Source organism: Pinus tabuliformis, chromosome J (assembly GCF_031772625.1).
Source record: "Pinus tabuliformis cultivar Carrire ecotype Pingquan chromosome J, CPIR1, whole genome shotgun sequence".
NCBI classification, from domain to species: Eukaryota; Viridiplantae; Streptophyta; class Pinopsida; order Pinales; family Pinaceae; genus Pinus; species Pinus tabuliformis.
The window spans coordinates 867,823,723-867,829,937 of record NC_142295.1 but is presented as its reverse complement, the minus strand read 5'-3'; the positions used below and the strand labels follow the sequence as shown (position 1 = coordinate 867,829,937).

General features: G+C 33.0%; 1 pseudogene; it reads left to right on the top strand.

Annotated features, from left to right (window-relative positions):
- The first annotated feature begins 4,166 nt into the window (after positions 1-4,166).
- LOC149229436 (zeatin O-glucosyltransferase-like) lies at positions 4,167-5,124 on the top strand (annotated as a pseudogene).
- The last annotated feature ends 1,091 nt before the right edge of the window (positions 5,125-6,215 follow it).

Below are 6,215 nucleotides of genomic sequence, written 5' to 3'. Positions count from 1 at the left end.
TTTGTCTTACTGATCTCTTGGCTCCTTTGTGAGCGGTTTAAACCCTTTGGTGACCTTACTGTGATGGAGTCATGTTCATGCTTGTTCTGTCTTCCTGCCTTTTGGTTCGATGGCTTGTCTCTCCAGATAAAATATCAATGCAATCCTTCGCTTACTCTCCTTCCAGTTATGTTTATCAATCGCATTCTCCTGTGGCTTTCTGACTTGGGTATTTTGTCGTGGTTGCAGGTTTGGAACCTGGGTGACTCCTTGCTATCTTCGAAAGCCCAAGACTCCCCTATGTGAAAAGGGTAGGGTCTTTCCCTTTGTAGCTGGTAGTTTTAATTTTGTTAGAACTTAAAACCCCAAGAGGGTTTCCGCTATACTGTATTTCTTGAATGGTTTGTACTTGCCCCACATTGTTTGAATGCGTTACCAGACTTGTGAGTAGGGTGGAACCCTAGCCGTTTGATAATATGTATAATCTTTTATAACCCTTGCTAGGTTATTGTTCGACACTGTTTGGAGCTTATTCAATGTATATTCTGGACTCTTTGAAATGAAATAAATTTAAATTTTGTTTACCAAAGAATTTTTTTAGAAATGTACCTGTGGTTTCTCCTTTATAATGTTGTTCTCACTCAGTTTGTTTCTTCTGTAGTCTTGATTTGAAGCACGTTGTTCCTTCCTGGTTCAGTTTGACTGTGATATAACTTATTGTTCCTCCTTGTTAATTCGGGTGTGTTTTGGTTAATTGTCCTGGTTTTTGTGTTGTTGGTTTGTTAATCAAACAGAGCTCAGACTATAGTTAACAATATATCTAGCTTTAAGATGAAAATATCACATATAATTATAGGAAATTTATGATAATAAAATACTTCACACACATAGTTTATCAAATCAATTATTTCTGATTATTCTTCTTCCGTAAGATGGCAGACCCCCACAATGTGGATCTGGTTTGGTTTTTATGCCTTTCCAGGATTTCCACATGGTTGAGAAACTGTCTTTTAGTTACAGAACAGTTTCTTGAAACTAATTCCTAACATTTAACTAATCCTAATCTAACTGTTCTTTTAATTTCAAATTACAATGGTTGTGTCAACCCAAATTTAACTTAAAACAAAAATAAAATAAAATTCAAAAACTTCTTCTTATGTCCAGCAGAAGAAGTCAATTCCAGTTGTCGCCTTTCAGTTGGATGCTCCTGTATCATCTCCCCTATTGTTGACGGAGGACATTTTTTCCAATCAACAAGACTCTTTTGGCATTGCATGTAGACTTTGAGTGTGATTGCTTCATTGCAAATATAATTTGCTTTATATTTACACTTATTTTATTTTTTATAGTTTTCTAAGTTTGATTAAGTTTGTTTGTTAATAAATTTTGTAAATAAGTTTTTGTTTTTAACGTCGTAATTAATTAGATTAACGAATAAAATAACCCCCGAGACCAAGATGTGTGCATAGGCTTTAAGCCTTAATCATTAAACAAGTAGTTATAATATATCGGAGATATCAAAGCTTTAACATCAGAGGAACCCTTTTAGAATTCCCCAATTCATAATACAATGGCTTAGGCAACAAACATTTCTGAAGAACAATCATCATATGAAATTAAGGATTTTTCTCTTTTATAATTTTTCTTACATTTTGAAATAGATTGTTAGTCTTATTCTTAAAATTGAATCTATAAAGACTCCCAAACTATCTTTAAGGAAGATTTGCAAAAGTAAAACAAAAATGTCAAAGCATACAACAATAAGTCTAAATCAATAGTTATGCTTTGAAACAAAAGAGCTTTATTAACAAATCATCATACAAGATAAAATCAACATAATCTCATTTTTATGTTAATTCTCTATATTATCGTGTAAGATGTATCTCAAGGTCCATTCTCTTGATTGTCTTCTTTCTGATTTGATAAGAATTTTGGGCTTAGTTGGATTATACTTCATTTCATTTCACAATAAAATGGAGTAATTTTTTCTCTTTTAGCTTGGCATAATCATTGGGCGAGTCATTTTTATGCTTGATTGTCTTCTTTCTGATTTGATAAGAATTTTGGGCTTAGTTGGATTATACTTCATTTCATTTCACAATAAAATGGAGTAATGTTTTCTCTTTTAGCTTGGCATAATCATTGGGCGAGTCATTTTTATGCTCTAATTTATGTTAACGGAGCCTAATATCTTAGGATCACATCAATGAAGATGATTTCGTTTATGCTCATTTTTAGCTTTCCTAACCAAGTAGACTCTCTGGTTTTTGTTCTTTGAGTTTAAATCTTTCCGTTATTTGTTAATGAACTATATTCAACCCCTATCTTTGAAGAAAGTAAAACACATTTAAAAGAAGTTACTTAAGGTCGTGATTTCTTTTGGGAGCAAGTTTAGTCAAGTTAATAATAGTCAGCTTAAAACTTTTTACGCCATCCTTTGCTCTTAAGGAGCATTATGCCACCCCATCTATTAAATAATCTCTATGAGATTAACAGTAACCATAGTTAAACATAAAAACAAAAATGGTCAATTGAAGGATAAGAAGTCTCATCACGAGCTGACGTAACATGAACATAAGTTCTAATGTTGTGACATTACCATCATTGGTCACCAAGCCAAGGTAATGGCTTTCGACTGCAAGGTTTTAGGACAAGAGGTCTCATCACGAGCCGACTTGTTCACCATGTTAGATCTCTTGAATGACATTGTCGTTAGCTGGTTACCAAGCGAGGACATTGATCTTCAATTAGCATTCAAATAAGTTTAAGATGATTTTTTGCAACTATGCATTTATTCCTAATATATGGGCCACTGGCACCTAAAAGGGTTAAAAGGCATCCATGTCAAGGTTGTAGATGTCTGTTGACAGTAGTGGCCATGCCTATGGTATGGAAGTTAAATTAATACTATGTTTTCTTGATTAGCTTGTTTACTCGAAAACTAATGTCCAACTAAGTTGATTGTTGTACATATAAATTTATTGAAACATTGAATTCATGGGGTAAATTTTTACAAGTTCATGAATGATAATGGTATATCTATTTGTTTGACAACATATAATAGGGACAAAATGGTTAGAATATCTGAATTTGAGCATTTCAAATTATCTAATTATAATTCCTTCATTTTTAAACTATGTTTCACATCTTTACAACTAAGATAACTGCTTCTCCCCAGTGTGTCACCATTGTTGTAGTGAAAACACAACACCCTGATTTTATTCTATCATAATAGGCATGGGGACCCTTTTGCATCCATTTAGGCTTTGAGTGTTTATTGGTTCAATTTAGCCTAGTCATCTTTTTTATTAACGCTTATTTAATCTTCCCTTACAGTTTGCAAATTTAGCCTTAGTTTTACTATTTAAACTTTTAATTTAATTAAAATATTTATTTTTATAAGGTTAATAAACTTGAAATTATTATTTTGTTTTAATTAGATTAATTAATAAAACAGAGCCCCCGAGACCAAGATTCATATAAATATAAATATAAAATTTGAAACCTATGACAAATGGATTAAATACAAACAAACAAATATATGTTTCGATGATATATATCATAAAGTGGTTGAAGTATTACGAAGGACCCACATATCACGTAACCCTCCTCTGCTCCCTTATATCAGAGAATCTCTCATATCAGACTTTTTGTTATGTCTCACCTCTTAAAAGTTATGATATGCCAATGTTCTGATATCCATGTCGCTTTGATCTCCAATAATCCAATCCCTCTGATCCCTAATCTTCGATATTCATATTCTTCCAATCTCTAATATCCCAATGCACCTCCGACTTCAGATATCCGCTAGGCTCCGATATCCAAACTTGGTACACGTATTAATGATGGTCTAATTGGAATATCATGTCTTCCTATATATTAGAACTTTTAAATGGTTACAATTGTAAAACCTCTGATATCAAATCTCAAATATAATGGAACTGATAAATTTATTAAAGGGAGTTGAATACTATATCGCATCTGCTCCATATTGCAACTGCCTAATATCGTAACTATTTCTTTTGTCTCATTTTAAAAGTTATGATATCATATAACCTTTAATCTCTGATATGCGATATAACCTCCGACCTATGATATGTTTTAATCTTCGATATGTCGGACCTGATTTGATTTAAGTTTTGGATTAATTATAAAATTGCATCCACTCTCATATCAGAACTTTTGAAATGGAACATATCTAAAAGGAGCACCCTTCCCCCGTGCATTTTATTCCTCTCTTCGAAGCCTTGGAACATCTCAGGGAGCCTTTCGATGATCTGATACGCAATCTGGATCGGAATAGAGTTGTGATTGTGCACGACCCGTTGCTTGGGTGGGCTCAGACTGTGGCGGCCAAGTATGGCACCCCAGCCTACATTTACAATTGCTTCAGCGCCTATTTCTATGTTGTGAAGGAAAAGGGGCACGGACTTCCAGATTTCATTATGTCACAGAAAAGGTGTCTCCCATAGATATTTTTTTATTTCAAGTCTCGCAAGCCAAACCATCTACGCCTTGCGGCAGGGTATCTTATCAACATTTTTTGCTCTTTGGAATCCCAATTCATGTGGGAAGATTATTGTGAGAAGTTGATATGGGATATGAGAAGCCAACTTCAGTTGCTTATGTTTCTTTTGGTTCAGTGCCTTCGGTTGTTTATGTTTATTGGCTCGAGTGTTGGAGGCGAGCGAACAGTCGTTTCTTTGGGTAGTGAGGGTCGTGGACAACACTTGTTTCACAACGTCAGATGAAACACAGATGGATTGGATTAGTGAGATTCTTCTGAAAGGATTTGAGTGTCGGATTGCAGGAGGCATGTTTTTGGCCACGCAATGGGTTCCCTAACTTGATATCTTGTCGCATAAGGCCATGAGAGGGTTTGTAACTCACTCTGGGTGGAATTCAACGTTGGAAAGCATCAGCATTGGGGTTCCCATGGTACTTTGGCCTCTGCATTCAGATCAATTTGAAAATTCTATTCTGGTGGCGAGGGAGTTGAAGGTGGGCGTGGAAGTGAAGAAGTGGACGAAGGCGGATGAGAATGAGTTGGTGATGACGGAGGAGGTGGAGAAGGCGATTAGGCGAGTGATGTCAGAAGATGGAGAGGGATTGGAGGCAATGTGTTTTATGCAGCATAATCACTAACAGCTGGAGCACGCCAAAAACTATTGAACTACTCCTTGTGTAACGTGCGCATTTGTCAACCGTGAAATTGTCATCTTCCTTAACAACTGTCGAATTGGCATATTTGTTTTAGGACGATGAATCTGCAAGAGTGTCGTGAGGATGAACCTCATAATAAAAAACCTATCGGCTTAAATATAAATTATAAATAACATAAATTTCAAAAATAGTGATAGTTATCCTTATATCAATAGGGTAGAAATTATAAAGTAAATAAGGGAAGAAATTACTTTTAAAAATAGTTATCATTTATTAACGTATAGAAATGAATTATAAAATATGTAAATAGCTTTTAGCTATTAGTTTACAAACTCTTGGCCTTTCTACACATTTTGATTAGTTAGACTCTCTAACTTTATGCAAATTTATCTTTATTTTATACCATAATGATAATATTTAATTAAATTTTTCACTATTACAAAATGCAATTAGAAAATGAACAATAAAATTAGATATATAGGAACATAGTCCAATAAAATTATTAATAATTTGAATTTAAAATAAATCATACCATATAAATTTAGCATAATTTGAATTATTCCAAGCCTTCACAAACAAGTTTCAAAATAACATAAAAGCTAAACAAAAAAATCTAATAAAAATTCATATAATAATAATAAAATATCACCAAAATTAATTTTTCCTACATGGAAATATTTTTTTATTACTAACTAAATTTTGTACTTCTCCACTTTAGCTTATATATATAAAATTTTCTTAAATTCCCATTTTCTACCAACAAAATTTCTTCTCACTAATAATTCAATTAGATCTTAAACTTTTTTTCTAACTAATAACTCAACTAGATCTCAAGACTCATTATTGTCTAGGAAAAATATTTCTCAGAACATAGTATTCTTCCAAAAATTACCATCATCCAAATCCATTACCTCTAAAAGCTCTTTGATTATCATCAATATTAAATACAAAAATACTAGAATGAAATCAAATCAAATATACATTTTTTTTTGTTACCATGGTATTCTTGTTGTTCCCCTTCATGTTTTTTTTAAGTCATATCCATTATCATTCATATCAAAATCATATTTATT